Consider the following 20,632-nt stretch of genomic DNA (forward strand, 5'->3'; position numbering starts at 1 on the left):
ACACTGCAGAAATATAAAGGATTATAAGAGACTACTACAAACAACTATATGCCAAGAAAATGGAAAACCACGAAGAAATGGACAAATTCTTGGTACAATTTTCCAAGACTGAACCAGGAAGAATTAGAAAACATAAATAGACCTATCACAAGCAATGAAATAGAAACCGTAATTAAGAAATCTTCCAGCAAACAAAAGTCCAGGACCAGGTGGCTTCACAGGAGAATTCTATCAAACACTTAGAGAAGAGCTAACACTGATCCTTCTCAAACTCTTCCAAAAAATTGCAGAGAGAGAAACACTCCCAAATTCATTCTACGAAGCCACCATCACCCTGATACCAAAATCAGGCAAAGATATCACAAAAAGGAAAATTACAGACCAATATCTCTGATGAACATAGATGCAAAAATCCTGAACAAAATACTAGCAAACAGAATCCAACAGCACATTAAAAGATCATAGACCATGATCAAGTGGGATTTATCCCAGGGATGCAAGGATTCTTCAATATACGCAAATCAATCAATGTGATATAGCACATTAACAAATTAAGGAATAAAAACCAGGTGATCATCTGAATAGATGCAGAAAAAGCTTTTGACAAAATTCAACACCCATTTACGATAAAAACTCTCCAGAAAGTGGGCATAGGGCAAACCTACCTCAACATAATAAAGACCACAGCCAACATCATTCTCAACGGTGAAAAAGTGAAAGCATTTCCACTAAGATCAGGAACAAGACAAGTATGTCCACTCTTGCCACTCTTATTCAACATAGTTTTGGAAGTCCTAGCCACAGCAATCAGAGAAGAAGAAGAAATAAAAGGAATACAAATTGGAAAGGAAGAAGTAAAACTGTCACTGTTTGCCTATGACATGATACCATACACAGAAAATCCTGAAGACGCCACCAGAAAACTACTAGAACTAATCAATGAATTTGGTAAGGTTGCAGGATACAAAATTAATGCACAGAAATCTCGCATTCCTATACACCAACGCCAAAAAAATCAGAGAAATTAAGGAAACCCTCCCATTTACCATTGCAACAAAAAGAATAAAATACCTAGGAATAAACCTGACTAAGGAGGCGAAAGACTTGTACTCAGAAAACTATAAAACACTGATGAAAGAAATCAAAGATGACATAAACAGGTGGATAAATATACCATGTTCTTGGATTGGAAGAATCAATATTGTGAAAATCACTATACTACCCAAAGCAATCTACAGATTCAGTGCAATCCCTATCAAACTACCAATGGCATTTTTCACAGAATTAGAACAAAAAATTTTACAATTTATATGGAAACACAAAGACCCTGAGTAGCTGAAGCGATCTTGAGAAAGTAAAATGGAGTTGGAGGAATCAGGCTCCCTGACTTCACACTAATCAAGACAGTATGGTATTGACACAAAACCAGAAATTTAAATCAATGGTACAAGATAGAATGCCCAGAGATAAACCCACGCACCTATGGGCACCTAATTTACGACAAAGGAGGCAAGAATATACAGTGGAGAAAAGACAACCTCTTCAATAAGTGGAGCTGGGAAAACTGGAGAGCTACATGTAAAAGAATGAAATTAGAACACTTCCTAACACCATACACAAAAGTACACTCAAAATGGATTAAACACTTAACCAGACACTCTAACACTCTTAGAGGAAAACATAGGAAAAACACTCTTTGACATAAACCACAGCAAGATCTTTTTTGACCCACCTCCTAGAGTAATGGAAATAAAAACAAAAATAAGCAAATGGGACTTAATTAAACTTAAAAGCTTTTGCACAGCAAAGGAAACCATAAACAAGACAAAAAGACAACCCTCAGAATGGGAGAAAATATTTGCAAATGAAACAACAGACAATGGATTAATCTCCAAAATATGCAAACAGCTCATGGAGCTCAATTTCAAGAAAACAAACAGTCCAGTTAAAAAATGGGCTGAAGACCTAAATAGACATTTTACCAAGGAAGACATGCAGATGGCTAAGAGGCACATGAAAAGCTGCTCAACATCACTAATCATTAGAGAAATGCAAATCAAAACTACAATGAGGTATCACCTCACACCAGTCAGAATGGCCATTATCAAAAAATCTAGAAACAATAAATGCTGGAAAGGGTGTGGTGAAAAGGGACTCCTCCTGCACTGTTGGTGGGAATGTAAATTGATACAACCACTATGGAAAACAGTATGGAAGTCCCTTAAAAAACTACAAATAGAACTACCATATGACCCAGCAACCCCACTACCGGGCATATACCCTGAGAAAACCATAATTCAAAAAGAGATATGTACCACAATGTTCACTGCAGCACTATTTACAGTAGGACATGGAACCAACCTAAACGTCCATTGACAGATGAATGGATAAGGAATGTGTGGCACATGTATACAATGGAATATTACTCAACCATAAAAAGAAATGAAATTGAGTTATTTGTAGTGAGGTGGGTGGACCTAGAGTCTGTCATACAGAGTGAAGTAAGTCAGAAGAGAAAAGCAAATACTGTATGCTAACGCATATCTATGGAATCTTAAAAAAAAATTGTACTGATGAACCTAGTTGCAGGGCAGGAGTAAAGAGGTAGACAGAGAAAATGGACTTGAGGACACGGGGTGGGAGGGCAAAGCTGGGGCAAAGTGAGAGTAGCGTCGACATATATACACTACCGAATGTAAAATAGTTGGCTGGTGGGAAGCAGCAGCATACACAGGGAGGTCGGCTCAGTGCTTTGTGACCACCTAGAGGGGTGGGATAGGGAGGGTGGGAGGGAGGCTCAAGAGGGAGGGGATATGGGGACATGTGTATGCATGTGGCTGATTCGCTTTGTTGTACAACAGCAACTAACACAGTAATGTGAAGCAGTTACACTCCAATAAAGATCTATTAAAAAATAACGAAAAAAAACCAGAACACAACCAAAAAAAGAATCTTGAGATGAGATACCCCGATTTAGGTGGGCCCAGCAAGCATAATCAAAGGGTCTTTGTAAGAGGGAGGCAAGAGAGCATTAGAAAAAAGGAAATATGACAACAGAGGCAGAGATTGCAGTCATGCTCTTTGAAGATTGCAGAAGGAGTCACAAACCAAGGAATACAGGCAGCCACTAGAAACTGAAAAAGGCACGGAAATGGATTCTCCCCTTCAAGCCTCCAGAAGGAAGCAGCCCAGTCAACATCTTGCCTTCAGCCCTGTGAAACTGACTTCAGACTTCTGGCCTCCAAAACTGTAAGAGAATGAATTTGTGTCACTCTAAGCCACAAAGTTTAAGTTAACTTGTTACAGCATTAATAGGACCTTAATACAGAAATTCATAAACTTATAAAATGTCAGGTAATGAGTACTATAGTCCAACAGAAATATAGTTCTGCTGACGAGGAATGTGATGCTCCCTCCACCACATCACATGTTCAGGATGCCAGTAATTGTGGTTCTGACCCTTCTGATGAGGTGTATGTGTTGTGACAAGGCCCAAAGGATAGAGACTTGGGACTTGGGTGGAATTTACTTGATATATTTCACTGCTTCCTGAAGGCTTTTTTTCTTTCTTTCTCTTTCTCCCTTTTTAAACAACTAGATTCTTTTTATGAAGGAACATTTCCCTCTGCTAATCCCATACCTTTCTCTTCAAGTTTCCCCATAGTTTATTTTTCTGATTTCTATTTCTCTCTTGTTTCAGTGCTGTTCTTTTCAGAGAAGAAAATCTTCCTTTTAACTTCCAAGGAAAGAGGCAGGCACTCTTTGCTTCTTATTGTGATTTGATAGGGGGGTGATTTTCAGTATGTCTCAGGTCCAGAAAATCCTATACTGCTTTGTCGCTGCATTGTGTCATGATGTGTTGAGCTTTTTTAGGTGGCCGATATGGAATCTTGGGTTAGTCATTCCCAGTACTAATGTTCTGTAGCACCTATGGAGTTTTGGCAGTTTCTCCTACATATTAGCTGTCTCCTTGGTGCAGTGATTTGTTAACGGAAAAATATCATTATTTTAATATTTTTATTAGCATTTTTATGAGGTTCCGTCCCACCCAAACTGCATGTTGGTCGCTTTGTGGTAGTTAACTATTGCAGTATCCATGAAATTTGGGTATGGATGGGATTCATTGTGAAGGGTAAGCAATAGAAAAATCTAATGAGAAACAGGAATTCTAACAGACCCTCTGATAGAGGGATGGTTTCATTTTGAGAGTTGCTGCGTTTCATGTTTATCAAAGATTACAAATGTCAGTCCCAGGGTAAATAGAATCCTCAGAAAAGTTTAGTGATATATGTATTTGTTTCAGGGATTGATTTTCAAAAGTCCTTAACTAGACTTTGGTTGGTTGATCCTCATACATTCCTATAAGGAAAAAAGTAATTTAAATGGATACAAGTTGTTTGATTATTTTAAAATATAAAGTTGAGTAAAAAACTGAACCTTAAAGTTTGAGGAATATATATTATTCACTGAAAATTGACACATTACTGGAACCATATACTTTGCCCTGAAAATTTATTTTCAGATTCCTATACAGCTATGGTTTACAAAGTTTATTGTGAATAAGAATCATTTGGAGTCACTTAATGAAACATTGTTTCTTGGGCCTCTTACCTCAGAGATTTTGTTTCAATCAATTAAGAGTGGACTCTGGAATCTCTGTTTTTACCAGTCACTATAGATAATTCAACAATCCTCAGGGTATTCTTCAAGAAACACTGCTATATATACCCCACCAATAAAGAAAATAGTGAGTGTGTGCTATTTAAGAAATTCCTGAAGTCTTTTTCAGAAAAATAGTTGTTGGAAACACCGTTTGCCATATGTAAGATATGCTGTGCTGAGTTACAGAACACTTTAGAAAAAGGCTTAATGTGTTTCGAATGAGCCTATGGCGATCGTTAAGGTTCTGGATTTCACTCAAATTTGTAGCATTGCAAGCGGCATCCTTTAGATATGGCTGTAATGTGTTTAGCTCAATGACACGGAAACTGGCAGATATTTCTGTAAGACATACCTACTGAGAAATAGTGCTTGCTGCCAGTACCTTGATCTGCATACATTGAGCGCTTAATAGTTTGCATTTTTTGTTTATTCAGTTCTCCTAAATGCTTAATGAATAGGTTCTCTAAGACTTTAATTTCCAGCCAATCCTAAGTTTATTACTTAAGTTTATCAAGCAGTAAACACACTATTGCACTTATACTGTCAAGTTTTTATAAAGCAGCTAATAAAAGGTGACATCTGGCAAAGAGGCAGATCTATAAAAATCATGTGGGTGGATATTGTGTCATATTTTCTTCCATACTCCCAGAAAGAGTAATATTATTTTGACACACACATACATACCCACTGTCAACTTTCTATTTTTATAGTTAGCTTACTGCACATATCCTTAAGCTATACAAAACCTTTGGGCTAATGCAAAAAGTGACATTTCTGCATATTTATTACAATGCCATTTTAGAGGTTGACTTTGCCTGATAGGATTTTTCCAAGAACAGTGTCATTTTCATGACAGTAGACATTGTTGAGAACAATACTATTGTGCAGTTAGTCAGGAGAGGTCAAATATGGAAGGACAAATCATAAATAGCTTATTTTAACGCTTGGCATGATTATTTCTCAGTATTTGCTAGATACAGGGACAGAAGAAACTAGAACACAACCCTGCTGAGCAGATCCCTAAGTAGTCAGAATCTGAACTAATCCTTTGTCAACATACACCCTACCCCAAAGTTCAGAAACGCTACTCCTAGGTTTATACCCCCAAAATGAATGCATTTATCCACCAAAAGACTGGAGAAGAATGTTCATAACAGCTTTCTTTAGAAAAGCCCAAACTAGAAGCCCAAACTAGAAGCAGCCTGAGGGACTGATGTCCATCAGTCACTGAATGGATAAATGTAGTAGACTTATAAAATGGAATACTTCACAGCAGTGAAGACATACCACCTACTGTCCCATGCAGCAACATTAATGATTCTCACAGACAGTTGAATGAAAGAAGCTGGCTACTGAAGTGTACCTACTGTATGATGTACTGTACTGGAAAATTCAAGAACTGACAGAACTGACCAATGGTGATAGAATAGCACGTACGTGTGTGTGTGTGTGTGTGTGTGTAGAGAGAGAGAGTCTTCTGGAGCAAAGGAAACACAGTGTTTCACTGTCTGGGTCCTGGTTACCTGTGTGTATACATATGCAAAAATGCAGAGTGCCACACTTAAGATTATTCCACCTTACTATATGTTCTGGATACCTATTGCTGTGTAATAAACCATTGAAAAACTCAACAGCTGAAAACAGTTTGTTGGTATTATATCTCACAATGGTGTGGGTCAGGGATGTGCAAAGGGCAGTGCAAGGGTGATTGGCTTATCTCATCCAGTAAAGTCTGGTGCCTCGACTGGGGCGACTCCAATGGCAGAAAGTCAGTTAGCTTCCCCCCTGCCCCTTCTCTCTCCCCGCCCCACCCCCTGGGGCTATCTAAACAGGCTTTCTCGGGACATGTTGACCTCAAGATGGTCAGACTTCTTACCTTAGAACAGTCCATGACTTTAAGAGCTGGTGTTTTAAGAGAATAAGTGGACACAACAGTTTCTTAAGACCTGGGCAGAGTAAGTTCGGCTGAATCCTCTTGGTCAGAGTACTTACCGAGCCCACCAGACTCAAGGAGATAGACCCCCTACCTGTCACTGGAAGGGATGTTAAAGATTTTGTGGCCACACTGTATAGACGCAATATCTCAATTTAAAAGTTTTCTTTAAAAAGTTAAAATCGGTCACATTACTCTCAAAACTTTATTTTCTGTTGGAAGGTATTGCAAAATTTAAATCTAGTTCTGAAAAACACAAACAGCAAAAGAGATCCTCCATCTGAAATCACAGTTTCCATCCTATGATACATCGCCTCTCCATTTCTTTTTGAGGTTGAAAATTCTGTGACTTTTTCTTAGGTTATTCGAAGTTTCTGGGCTTTGAGTTTTATTTTTGCCAGGCTTGGGTGAACTTAGACTTCTGTTTAATCATTTACGGCCTAAAGTTAACTGTCAGATTGAAGTCAGATAAGGCTTCTGATACAACTGAACTCCTTTGCTCCTTTTGATTTATGGATAATGAATTTGCCCTCTTATGGTCATAGTATGATTTTTAAGAAAGAAATCCTATATTTCTTTATTAATCATCTATCAGAGCTATATTGCTCAACCGGTCTGTTTGTACAAATCCTTATTAAGAGATGAGCACAGGGCAGCTGCATTTATGAAGTGAGGTTTTATATGAGATTGACTGGCAATGTTTATTCAAGCTAAATAAAGCCAGCGTGAAAGCAGAGCCTTTTAAATTATTTGGCTTCATTTGAACATGCCACTGATGTAGACAGCTTGGGAAAGCAGTGTGTGTACACAAAAAGCTACATTATCAAACATATCGAAAGGTTTCAATGCCAGCACACCAAACATCTCTAGCAGAGATAATTACCGCACCCATGCTGGGCACAATTTAGGTCAAAAGAAGCACTTCAGCCAGATCTTTAAACAACATTGTACATCTCATTTGAAGTTTTTGGGACCACATCTCAATTTTGTGCCAGTATGTTCAAAGTCCATTTTACAGAGTCAAGATTAGAAAAATCTGACTTCATATCCTCTCAGATTTTCTTTTTAATTAATTGCAGAATGCTCTCCTTTGGCTCCCTCCCCACAACCCCCATCAAACCAGAAAGAATTAGTGCAATAATTCCATATCACTGTAATTTCAAGACTCTGCTTTCATTTGTCACTTAAAGAGCTTTGCAGTATGTAAAGCAGTCAACCCAGCTCCAAAGCCGTATCACTTTGTCAAAAGAGAGTTGTTTGCACTTTACGTGACAAGCTATTTGTATAAAGTGCCAGGGTTTGAACTAAATATACTGCATGAAATCTAAGTTATAGGTGATGGAATCTTGTTTGTAGTGCTTGTCATTTGCTGCTCACTCTTTCCCCACCAGCCTTCTAACTCACCCCCCACCAATCGAATGGGGCTGTTTTGAAGAGACCCCTTTAATTTTGACAATATTAATGGTGTTGTTTGAACCACATCAGAAGGCACACAATTCTAGGGTTTGATGAACACATTCATTTCCTCTCACTGATCTCTGACTCTTGAATACTGGTAGACTGCTTAGAAACATGCTAACATGCATATTTGTATATGTGTCATGTCTAAAGCATGTTTATGTGTACAAATAATATCCATGTGTGAGTCTGTGAGTATAACAGGAGCATGACCTTAGGAATTGGCTAGATTCTAATCCATTCCCTTCTGTTCTCAAGCAGTATGACCTGGGACAAAATAAGATGTTTGAATTTGTTTGCTCATCTGTAATTTGGGCGAACTAATCCCAACCCTCAGGATTATTGGTGCATTGGTTGTCATGTGTGGCGTATCACGAATACTAGAAGTCCCCACATTCTTAGGACTATCACAGTAAGCACATTTTCTCAGCTGCGAGTTGAGCTGATTCTCTGTAGAAGGTTTTTTGGTTTTTGTTTTAATCTAAACATTTCCAAGAATTAGTTATTCATATTTAAATTGTTAACAAATGTAAAATATATATATATATATATATTTGATACCTACTTCATGTAGATATCCTTCACAGTAAACTAGGTCCCTCCTGGGATATAGCGTTTCCACCGTGCTTCTCAAAGGTGTTCACAAGCCAACACCAGTGGCTTATTATCACCCACAGGCCTATGCAAAATACGGATTCTCAGATCCCAACCCAGACCTTTTGAAATAGAAACTGCATTTCACCCTTTATTTATTTTCACACAAAAGTTAAAGAAGAACCTTTCTAGTAGAGTGATTACTGGTTCTTAAGTAGGAAGACCTAGGTTCTCGTGGAGTGTTTTTTTTTTTTAAGGTTTTTAACCATGACCTTCAGTAAGAAATAGATTTAATATCATTACCCAACAGAGAGGAGCATACATACTCATAAACACATGTAGTTAAAACAAAAGTTGCACTAAACAGTATTTACCCTTGCTATATGCTGAGCACTCAGATATTTTTTATTTCCATTTAAAACATGCCAGCCATGGCCCCTGAAATTGATTTTATAATCATTCGTAAAGAACTGTTGTTTTACATGACCTTGTGCATTTTTTCCTCCCCAGGCCTTGATTTTCTCAACTGTAAAAGCGTGTATGTTGTATCAATTGATTTCAAATGTCTCTTAGCTTAAACAGCCTGTGATGCACTTCAAAATGTGAAAATCCACTTCTGGACCACATTTTAAAAGCAGCATGTTTATTGGTTATTGTATGTGTTGTTTTATAGAGAGGGCCGGAAGGAGTGCAGACAAACAATGGCTCGCAGACCACAGCTTTTGCATAATAAAAGCTCACGGCCCAGAGTGGTAGATGGTGCAAAGTGAACAATTACATGCAGGTCCTAAACGTGTCATTATTTAAAACAAACAAAACACACTTTTAAGCTTTAAAAAATGTGTCTACTTTGCCAGTGTGTAAAACATAGTGAACTAAATCCTCGTCCTGTCTAATACACAGTCAGAATATTTTTGTGGAGTGGGGAGGTACCAAATTACTTTATTTGAAGGAATGGTACTAAGGAAAGAACTTGTAGATGTTTTGGTACAACTTATAGAAAAGGTAAAGGTAACCCAAACATGCATGCACTGGCTACAGGTAGCCAGCCTAAGGCTTAGCTCTCATTATCACTGCATTTCAGGGTGTGCTTGTCAAAGAGATACTCTGTCATGCCAGATTCGGGGGCCCCCATCTTGGGCAAGCTGGTTATGTGGTCACCCAATTCTTTGATGGATTTCACCTACTCATTCAGGTAATGAGTCCCAATGAAGTCACACAAATTGGGGTCATTTTTGTCAGTGGCCAGTTTGTGCAGTTCCAGTAGTGACTGATTCACACTTTTTTCCAAGTGTAGCGCACATTCCATTGCATTCAGCCCATCCTCCCAGTCATCGTGGTCTGGTTTCTTGATATCCTGAAGGAAGATTCGGCCACCCCGTTGGTTCTGCAGCTGATTCATCAGTTTCTCAGCATGTTCCCTCTCCTCGCGAGATTGGTGAAGAAAGTATTTGGCAGAGTTCTTCAAAGCCACATCATTGCGGTCAAAATAGTACGACACGGACAGGTAGAAGTAGGAGGCGTAGAGCTCCCGGTTGATCTGGTGGTTGACGGCGGCCTCCGAGTGCTGGTGGTGGTGCCGGCGCCCCTGCGAGGGGGACGCCGTCGTCATGGCGGGCGGCCGAGGAGGCGCGGCGGCGGGGACCTTGGGGCGGCCGGAGGGCGCCGTGAGGTGGTGGCGAGGGCTGGCGCTGGGCGGCCGGCCGGAGCGGGGGACGAGCGCCGGGTTCCGTCCAAGCACTGTTGAAGCAGGAAACTGTGGCGACTCTCCGCGAAGACTGTCCACAATCAGAATATTAGGCAGTCTTCTGTTTAGAAAAAATGGTAACTCTGCAGTGTAGAAAGCTGACAACATCTTGACCGGTGATCAGAACTGAAAGATCACCAGTGGACGAGCGCCGGGTTCCATCCAAGCACTGTTGAAGCAGGAAACTGTGGCGACTCTCCGCGAAGACTGTCCACAATCAGAATATTAGGCAGTCTTCTGTTTAGAAAAAATGGTAACTCTGCAGTGTAGAAAGCTGACAACATCTTGACCGGTGATCAGAACTGAAAGATCACCAGTGAAGGGCAGTCATCGTGTCCCTCCTGATGTGATGCCCTGAGAAGGGCACAATGTGGCCAGTACAGTTTTGGGGCCAGGAATACGTAACCCGAATCCAATCTCCAGGACACATCAGAGAAACCCCAGTAAGGAATAGTTCTATGGAAAAAAAAAAAGTATGTGGAAGGTACAAGTGGGGATATATTGTGAAACAAAAAATGTCAAAGAAATGTTTGAGATCAAAGGAAACTACAGAGACAGGGGCACTAAATGAGAGCCTATAGTAGATCTTAGAATGGACAGGGAGAATGCCATAAGGGACATCACTAGTTAATAGACAAAACTGGGAAAGAAGATGGTGGATTAGATAAAATATGGTACCAATGTTACATTTACTGAAGCTGGTTGCTGTACTTCGGTGATAAGAGAAAATGTCCTTATTCTTAAGAAATGCACAGTGAATGAAACTTATTTTCAAAATAAGGACAGGAAATAAACAGTATGTGTATAGGGAGAAAGTGCAAATGATAAGCACATGGGGAAAACGTTAACTCAAGATGGATCTGGGGTGTAGATAGGTGTTCCTTGTGTTATTCTAGTTCGTGGAATTTGGGGATACATTTGAAATTAATTCCAAATTAAAATTTTTGAAAATTTCCTTCCTCTCCTCTAATGGTGCCCCTTTGTGTTTCCAGAATGCCTGGAGTGCTTTTGCCTTGGGGCTTGTGCCTTTTTCAAGCCAAGTTGGGCTGAACTGGAGCCCCCTGTATTCTCTAGTTTCCCGAAGGAAGCTCTTCGCTTCCTCGGAAGCTGACAGAATAGGCCTGCAGTGCCCACCTCCCGTCTCTGCCCTTGTCCCTCAGGCCTTTAGGTCTGTCCCTCTTCTGTCATACCTACCCCTGCTTCAGTGCCCAGGTATATTACTGATTAGCTGATTCTATTAGTCTTTCTTACTTGGCCTTTGGCTTACCTTGACCTCTACCCAATTCTTGGCCTCTTGCCCCAGTTCACTATATTCTCCCACCTTTCAGCACCAATCTCTTGGAGAGAGCACTGCTCTCTTTTGATCTTGAAGGAAACCCAGGATCCTCTTTTTAAAAACACTGTAGAACGGGGACTCAGATACCAACAGATGTCTGCACATACCAGGGAGTCCAGAGGCTTCCGATGATAGGTCTTGGGCTCTACTGAAGCCAGAAATCCACAGATACCTTTAAAACATTTTTCAAAAGCAATGGTCTCCCTTTCCTGTGGCAGAGGAATGCTGGAGGAATAAACAAGGGTGGTTCTTGCTTGTCTGCTCTGCCAAGTGCCCACATGGCCAGACAGATTTCAAAGCAGTGACCCTCTGTAATTGTTAATTATCCTTCGCAGCCATGTGCTTATCCTCAAGAAGGTGCAGTCTTATTGATGAGGTGAGACACTTGAATGTGAAACCGACTGATAGCTTGTGTGATGAAGTGCGTTCAGAAAAATTATAGTAAATAATACGTGGCAGGAGTTGGAGAAACCAAAAGACCATTGTGGCTGTGGATGCAGCTTGGCTGATGGAAGAAGTTGGAGAGCAACGAGGGTGTGTATCCCAGAATCTCTAGAAAGAGCCTCCTAATGGCTCTGTAGTGAAAGACAAAGCAAGAAGGCAAGGAGCCCACCTCTGGGGCACAGGATACCAGATGGTTCACTGAAAGTCAGAGCTCAGGGTCTGAGGGGTGAGGCAAGAGGGCTCAACCATTGGGCTTCAGCCTGCATTTTCACAAAAAGCCTCAATTTAGATTTTAGATATTATTTCCAAAAGAGGAGAGTTACAGAAGTGTTCTAGCTGCAATGCAAAAAGCCCTCTGCCATACCTCTTGACCACTCACCTGACACGTACTTTGAATTTACAAAAGGAAAATCTCACGTGCTGCGGAGCAACTACACCCATGAGCCGCAACTACTGAGCCTGTGTGCCACCACTACTGAAGCCCGCGCGCCTAGAGCCCGTGCTCCACAGCAAGAGAAGCCACCGCAATGAGAAGCCTGCACACCGCAACGAAGAGTAGCCCCCGCTCGCCGCAACTAGAGAAAGCCCACATGCAGCAACGAAGACCCAAAGCAGCCAAAATAAATTAATTAATTAATTAATAAAAAAAAAAATTTAAAAAGGAAAAAAAAGTTCTGTCATTACCTTAGGAATATCTTAATTATTTTGATTTTATTTTTTCCTGTTCAAAGTTTGCTTTTTTTTTAAAACCTAGGCATACTTTTTGGACCACTGGTTTGAGATTTCTTCCTTTCTGCTTTTCTCAGTATACCAGGAGCCTCAAAAGCAGAGGTCTTCCATCCTCTCAGAAGCTCTGTCCCTCCCCGCCCATGCGTGTAATAACGTCCTCTCGCCATTCGTCTCCTGCAGCTGGCCAGGTGGAGTTCTTCTCTTCCTGCCACCTTCCCCACCCCAAGATTAACAGTTCCAAACCTTCTACTGCAAGCACAGTTGGTGCTCAGTTTATTGGTAATTAATGAGTAGTACTCCCTTGACAGAACATAATGGAACTACAGAGCAATCACTTAGAAAGGGAAACAACTGTCAGTTATCCCTCTGATGAATCCTGTTTAACAGAGGTGATGGCAGCCCTGCTGATGCACAACCTCTGTGCATGGAAAGTGGATCCCTTAAAAACTCCATTTCTGTACTGTGTGTAATTTGCAAGCTAACTGCTCTCAAGGCCAAATTGTAAAGTGGCTTCAGCTATGGGTAACAGTGTAATTTTGGAACTATTCTCAGAACTAGTTATTAACTGTTCACTGTTAATATTTGAATATGAGTAAACAGAAACAATTCTTAATATTAAAAAATGTAAATAATATGGTAGTGGTGGTGACAGTTATTGAGATGATCATAGCAATGATGTTAACAAATGACGTTCGTTGAATCATATGTGACAGGCCCTCTACTGAACATTTCGTATGCATCATCTCACTTAATTCTCAGAACAATCGAGTGTTAAAAATCAGTTTTCAGAAGGGCAACTTCATGGCTGTTGTGCAAATATAAACACAGTTTAAGATCTTATTCAGCTCATCAATTTAAGAGGGTGAGGGACCTAGTAAGATGTTAAAATTAGTCCAGAAATGATTTGAGATTGTGTGTGTGTGTGTGTGTGTGTGTGTGTGTGTGTGTGTGTGTGTGATTTGATAGGTTGTTGGGCCAGATACAGAACAGGATAATGTCCTCCTGGTCCGTAAGAGCTCACACAAGTTACTCTCTCCCATCAGTTGTAAAATAGCCCTGTTAACAGAAAGTCACACCCAGCAGTGGGAACACTATACTAAAGGAATCCAGTAATCTCGTTTGCCTATTTCCAAGTTTGAAACGTTTTTTCTGATACCTGTAAGGCAGGTAGTGCTATAATCCGCACATTACAAATGGAGAAACTGAGGCTTTGTGATGTTAAGTAACTTGGCAAAGGTTATAGGAGAGGTGGAGCGGCCACTGAATTGAGTCTGACTCCTTACACAGCTGGCACTGTGGTGATGAACAGCATGGGCTCAGTAAATGAACAGGTTTGAGTTCAACTCCCAGTGACCTTGGGCCAGGTAACTACTGTGCCTTTATTTTTTTCATCTGTGAGGTTGTGTTGCTAATAGTTTTAAGTCACAACGGTGTTGTGAGGATATGGTAAGGTGACATGGTAAAGCCTTGTGCATGTTGTACATGAGATTGCACTCCCTCTGTAAATGTCAGCAGCTGTTGTCATCATCGGTAATGATCATCACGATCGAGCAGCACCTGCACGTGTCTTGAAAATAGCAGTGCCCTCACCTTTACCTCGATTGGCCATGGTTGCCTTAAAAGTCTGCGCACATCCAGAATATGAGCTCCAGGAATCTCCATCACAGAAAACCAATTCTTCATCAGTTTTTCTCCAGGATCATGACCAGATTCAGCTGACCCCAGGAATAGAAAGGTAGTGTGATGGTTGGAAAAGTATCTCTTCCTCCAGGGAACAAAATGACAACAGTGCCATGTGGCTTATAAAAATATCTGCCCCTGCTATTCTATAACCTGTAAGACTTTAAGGATGCATGGATCCATGATAACTGTAGCAGGTATCATTTTAAAAACGTACTCAAAGTAAATATCAGTGTCATACAACACATGCTAGAGTAGATTTTTCTCAACGGCAAAAATCCAAGCCCGGCATTCAGTTTTTCCTTCCTGGAACTCATATTCCCTTGTTATCAGTGACAATGGAGTTGAAATGTTTAGGTCTTGTATTGGGTATCATCTCACTGTCTTGCTTTGAGCAGATGAGGTGTTGGAGGCATCTCTAATCAATCTTGTCTTTTGGAATTAAGGGGTGCCAAATGACAGAAATCAAAGGTTAAATGACTAAATGGTGTGTGCTTGGTGAATTTACCATTTTTTTAAATAATATTTTTCTGTAGATATTAAGGAGGTTATAATTTTTTAGGAGATAATTTACTGAAGACACACTTCTATACTGGCTCCTTATCTCTGAAATTAGAGCCTTATTGAAGTCAGCATATGTACATCGAGTTACTCACATATATCAAAAATTTCTCTTTATGCTCTCATCTTTGTTGTGTGGGGTAGAAGGAAACATTCATCTCAAAAATGGGACATGATTTCTTGATTTGGAATTCTTCAAAAACACATAAAAATGATTAGCTTTGTCTTCATAGGATTCATGTGTTAGATTTTTGCCTCATCACAAAAGAAAAGCAGCATGTCATTCTTGTTACTGTGATCCTAAGATGAAGGCACATACTCATGATTAATTCTTTATGATTTTCTTGTTATCATTGATAATACAAACAATATGTCTGTACTATTTGAGAGTTGACAAGCACCAAGTATATTTTTAAACATGCCAAGTTTGTTTGGTACTCCTCCTACGTATTTTCTTAAATTTGTAAAATTGTGAAATACTTGTTTCTTGTTGTATATTTAGAATTATTGCCTTATATGCTCTCTCACCACACTGTGAATGGTCAAAGAAACTCAGTTTAATTTTGCAGGTATATTGTTGTGAGGAATTGTTACAAAGAACTACTCTCACAGGGTTAAGCAGTTGTTCCTAGTGGAAATAAAGTGGACTGAAAGAGACATTGAAGAGGCTTGCAAATGATATCTTAGTAACTCATATCAGGATCGCCCCAAATCTGTTTTTACAGTTTCCTTCTTGCATGGAAAGACTACAGACAGGTTTATTTTAGCTCAAATTTCTCTTCCATATGGCCTTGGCACCCTCAGAGCGAATGTATTTTCTCTTTTACTCTTAGTTTTCTCAACCAAAATGAGACTTAAGTCACCAGTGAAATATTGCAGGATGTATTGACGTAGGAGATATATCTTTTCTAATTTTCACTTCTTTAGAAGTTCAGTTGATATAAATATCCTTTAGTGTAGTTTGCCAGGCACTGCTTACTCTAGTTCTAATCAAAAGTCATACCGAGTCAGAAGAGAATCAGGGGTTAGTGAAATTCTTCTCAACATTTGTGTCTGTTCTACTTCCTAACGGTCATATGTCCTAAACTTTTCATTTTTAAAACCGCTCATGAAGACATACCATGTTACTAAATGTGGGTTCCTTTGGAATATAGTGGGTGGGGGGGTGAGGTGGGGGGTGGGGAAGAGAGTAGTGGAATTGTGTTTTAATTGTATAGTCATTAACTGACTGAGTTTGCTTTTTTCAAAATACAGATTTTTACATTAGCCTTCATGACCTTTAAAAACATTGTGGGGTGGGGTGGGGGGTGGGGAAGAGAGTAGTGGAATTGTGTTTTAATTGTATAGTCATTAACTGACTGAGTTTGCTTTTTTCAAAATACAGATTTTTACATTAGCCTTCATGACCTTTAAAAACATTGTGAATTAAGGTAGAACATAAGTAATGCAGTCTCATTAACTTTAATAACGTTCAATAAAAATTCTAAATTAAAAAAGCTTTCTTCAAAAAACAGTGTGTAATTGATAAAGCGTTAAATAGAGCATCACAGTTTAAAATTATTAAAAATTACTAAGTATCCATTTAGGATGAGATTTGTTTTAAAATTGCAAACACCTCCAAAACAAATCGACAGTCAATTGCAATGCATTTTGAGATGTAAAAGCACCATTAATTACTGTTAATGGTACTTCTCTAATGTATGTAAATACATCTTCTGCACCGGAGCTCTTGGCAGTTATTTCTTACTTCTTTCTAGACAGTTTAAAGATCTTAATTTATTAATAGTCACAACAAGCAGAAAGATAAACATTGTTTTGAAGCTCTTGATGAATGGCGATTGGAGACATACTGTGCTTGTGCTGAGAGTGGATATTAGCTTGTTGGGAATAACTCATGGCCCTACATGAAATAGACCCCGAAAGGGAGACCAAGAGTTTTAAATGATGTTATTATGAGTCTCTGGAAGCACTTTATTCTGAGGTACCTCAGATTTGAAAATTTTATTAGTCTCACTCTACACTTATTTCATTGTTTGTCCCCAGAATGTTAAACTCAGCACAGGCTCCTGCCATGGTAAGCATTATTTTTGATGCACTTTACTGAATATGACTGACAAGGACTTTTTCAGGCACACATTGGGAGAGCAGTGTTTCCTATTTATTATGTCCTTTCATCTCTGCCTGAGCTAGAATATTCATGCTGTAAAAGTAATAAAAAGAAGAAAGAATATTCTGTGTTTTCTTGCAAACCTCACCCCCAAATCCAAACAAAGTGAATGCTTTAGAGACTCACAGGTAGGATTTTCACCAATTTAGATGTAAAATGTGACAATTGGCAGACTCGTATATCAACATCTGGATCCTTCTCAAATGTCACAGGCTGAGTAGTAAGAAAGTAAAAGCAAATTTTATAATGAAATGTTTTTTGGCATTTATTTTTATCATAGACTAGATTGAAAGGTTTTGTTTTCCCTCATATCTTCTTTAACTTTCTTTGATGGAGACATGTGTAGTCAGCTTAGCTTAGTTGCTTAATAAAGTTAAAAATATCGAATATTGATGAAAATTTCAAATATTGCTTCTAATTTTGAGTTTCCAGATTTAGCAAATAAGAATACAGGAGCCCAGATAAATTTGAATTTCAGATAAATGCAATTTTTTAAAAGATTTTAGAGTATTTTAATGTCCATTTCTTCAGTGGATGTGTTTTGAAATTATTAGGATTCACAATTTTAAGAGTAGAGCAAAGGAAAGATGGAAAACGCAAACAGTTGGTTCTTGTTAAATTTCAGTTAAAATTTGTTTCGTGTAAGTATATCCCATGTGATACGTGGCACATACTTACCCTAAAAGATTTTTGTTGTTTGCCTGAAATTCAGCTGCTCATTCTATGTTTCATTTGGGAATGCTCTTCTAGTTTATGATGAGAAAAAAATCAGTGCTTTTTGTGAGCATTAAAACTCACACGCGAGTTTTTTTAATGTGTAAAATGGCAGCAAAAATGGTAGCAATCTCCCAAGGCCGTTGGGAGTATTAAACACATTGATACTAGTAAAGTTCGTGGAACAGTTCCTGGTATCTAGTAAGCACTGTGGAAGAACATAAGCTTTTGTTCTCAAATGATCATTTGTTCTGTTAGACACCTTTTCTACTGGAAGCCTGCTGTTACAGATATGTAAAAATGTGAAGAAATCTTCCTGATGTGATTGACACCAACTATAGTTCACCTACAAAAATATAGGGTGCCACAAGTGACCCTGTGACTGAAATATGTAAAAGTTCAATATGTTACCGTGCTCACAGGCATTGAAAAGAGCCACAACAATGGCAACTTTTCCTTTTGCTTTTTAGAGAGACACATTGTATTCATTATCATGCTATGTCAAGTCGGCTCTCGAACATATGTGTGCTTAAGAAAAGAATAGAGAGAGGATAAAGGAGCCAGGTAGGAGCCAAAGTGCTAGTCACAGTTGGTAGTGAGCAAAATGAAGGTCAGCAATGTGAACACAGAAATTCTTATTACGCCAGGTGGAAATTCACCATGGTGTTGGTGGGTATTTTAAATGTAAGATCAACCAGTGTTCCTGATTATTCATTTGTGATCCCTAAGAAATGCCAAGTACTGGGCACTCCTACCTTCTATCCCTGCTCTGGGAGTCAGTATAGAAGTCAGAGCAGGCTGGGTTATAATGTATTGTTACAAAATAGTAACAACAGTAAGAAACTTTCTGAGGCTTAATCTACCATCATTTATTTCTCATCCTTGGAGGTCCCACCGTGGTTCCAGGGGTCTCTCCAGAGCTGCTCTCCTCCAAGGGGTGGCTCATCATTTTACTCCACTGCTGTCTTGTGGCACCTTTATTTCAAGACTTGAGGTTTATTATAATTGTGGAAGAGAGGCATCGGCAAGTGCACGTGGGCAGTGATGCGGAGCATGTTACTACTGATCACAGCCAGTGGCCCAGAGCTGGTCATGTGGCCTTGTGCAACTGCAAAGGGGGTTCTGAAACATAGCCTTCCATGTGTCAAGCAATGCACGTTCTGGGAGAGGACCCAGAGCAATTAGCACTAGTTTGCCATACTGGCAAATGTTGCTGATGGATTTTGCTATTCCCTTCCACAAAGCCCAGAGGCAACTTCAGAATTCCTCTCCACTGTGATTGACGTGTATACACTGATGTGTATAAAATCGATGACTAATAAGAACCTGCTGTATAAAAACATAAATAAAATAAAATTTAAAAATTAAAAAAAAAAACTAAAAAAAACCCCCCAAAACTGGCAAGAGAGCTGAAACCTGTTAGCCATTGCTGCACTGCTCCCATAAGCCAGAGAAAACATCTATTGCGGTAGGAATTTGGATGTCATGCATAGTGATTAGAGTTTTAGGAATAAGTGAAAATAGATTCTTAGGATAGTCTTTATCACAGGTTTATTGATGTGACTTTACCATCACTCCAGGTTCTGTTTGATTTGGGAGAAGGTAGTTTCCAGGTATCCCAGCGATCAATCTCAATGATCGTATTTGAAAAATGTATCTCCAACTGACCTGAAATTTAAGTCCTCCCTAGCTTTATTCCCATGCAACACAAGTATTAGGAGTTTTTCATAACTGTGACGAAAAGGGGAGAGACTTATTAACAAACCTTGCAATAAAAGTTGAAAATTGTTTTTTGATTCTGGTGTAAAACTGATGGTATCAAAGCTTTTTCCAGCTTAAGGCAGTCTTGTCCATGATACCTTAAAGTGCTGCTTGATGAGAAATTCAGATCAGCCCCCATTTGAGCCTGGCCATTTCAGTTCAGTTTTCAGTTAGGTGGAATCTTCTGGTGAGTGACACTTTCTCCCACTTAACTTTGACGAAGGGATGTAGCCTTAGAATGTTCTCAAGTTGGGAATATGAGTTATATGTCAGTGAGATCTGATTTTTGGAAGACTGGAGAATAACGAAGACACCTTTGAAATGGGGAATTACTTTTCAAAGTTTTTCTACAATGCGGTTGTTCATACCGGTCCTAATCAACAACATTTGTTCTTAATGTTTTCTTTTGAATAGCTCTTCAGTTCAAGACACAGTGCTAGACACTGTGATGAACATTAAGTTATAATAGAAGCATTGTACAATGGAATATTACTCAGCCATAAAAAACCAAAATTGAGTTATTTGTAGTGAGGTGGATGGACCTAGAGTCTGTCATACAGAGTGAAGTAAATCAGAAAGAGAAAAATAAATAGTGTATGCTAACACATATATATATGGACTCTAAAAAAAAAAAAGCATTCTGAGGAAGCTAGGGGCAGGACAGGAATAAAGACACAGACGTAGAGAATGGACTTGAGGACACAGGGAGGGGGAGAAGGGTAAGCTGGGACAAAGTGAGAGTGGCATGGACATATATACACTACCAAATGTAAAATAGATAGCTAGTGGGAAGCAGCCGCATAGCACAGGGAGATCAGCTCGGTGCTTTGTGACCACCTAGAGGGG

The 20,632-nt window shown here is 39.3% G+C and overlaps 1 protein-coding gene, 1 long non-coding RNA gene and 1 pseudogene across 25 annotated transcripts in view; 2 read left to right on the plus strand and 1 right to left on the minus strand.

Moving 5' to 3' along the window:
• FHIT (fragile histidine triad diadenosine triphosphatase) overlaps positions 1-20,632 on the plus strand; it is a 1,537,641-nt gene that overhangs the window by 926,785 nt on the left and 590,224 nt on the right. The gene's annotated exons all lie outside the window — the stretch shown is intronic.
• Positions 1-20,632, plus strand: part of LOC129391544 (uncharacterized) — a 352,982-nt gene that overhangs the window by 232,230 nt on the left and 100,120 nt on the right. The window lies entirely within an intron of this gene.
• On the minus strand, positions 9,705-10,274 carry LOC102989407 (ferritin heavy chain-like; annotated as a pseudogene).

Source organism: Physeter macrocephalus, chromosome 18 (assembly GCF_002837175.3).
Source record: "Physeter macrocephalus isolate SW-GA chromosome 18, ASM283717v5, whole genome shotgun sequence".
In the NCBI taxonomy this organism is placed as follows: Eukaryota; Metazoa; Chordata; class Mammalia; order Artiodactyla; family Physeteridae; genus Physeter; species Physeter macrocephalus.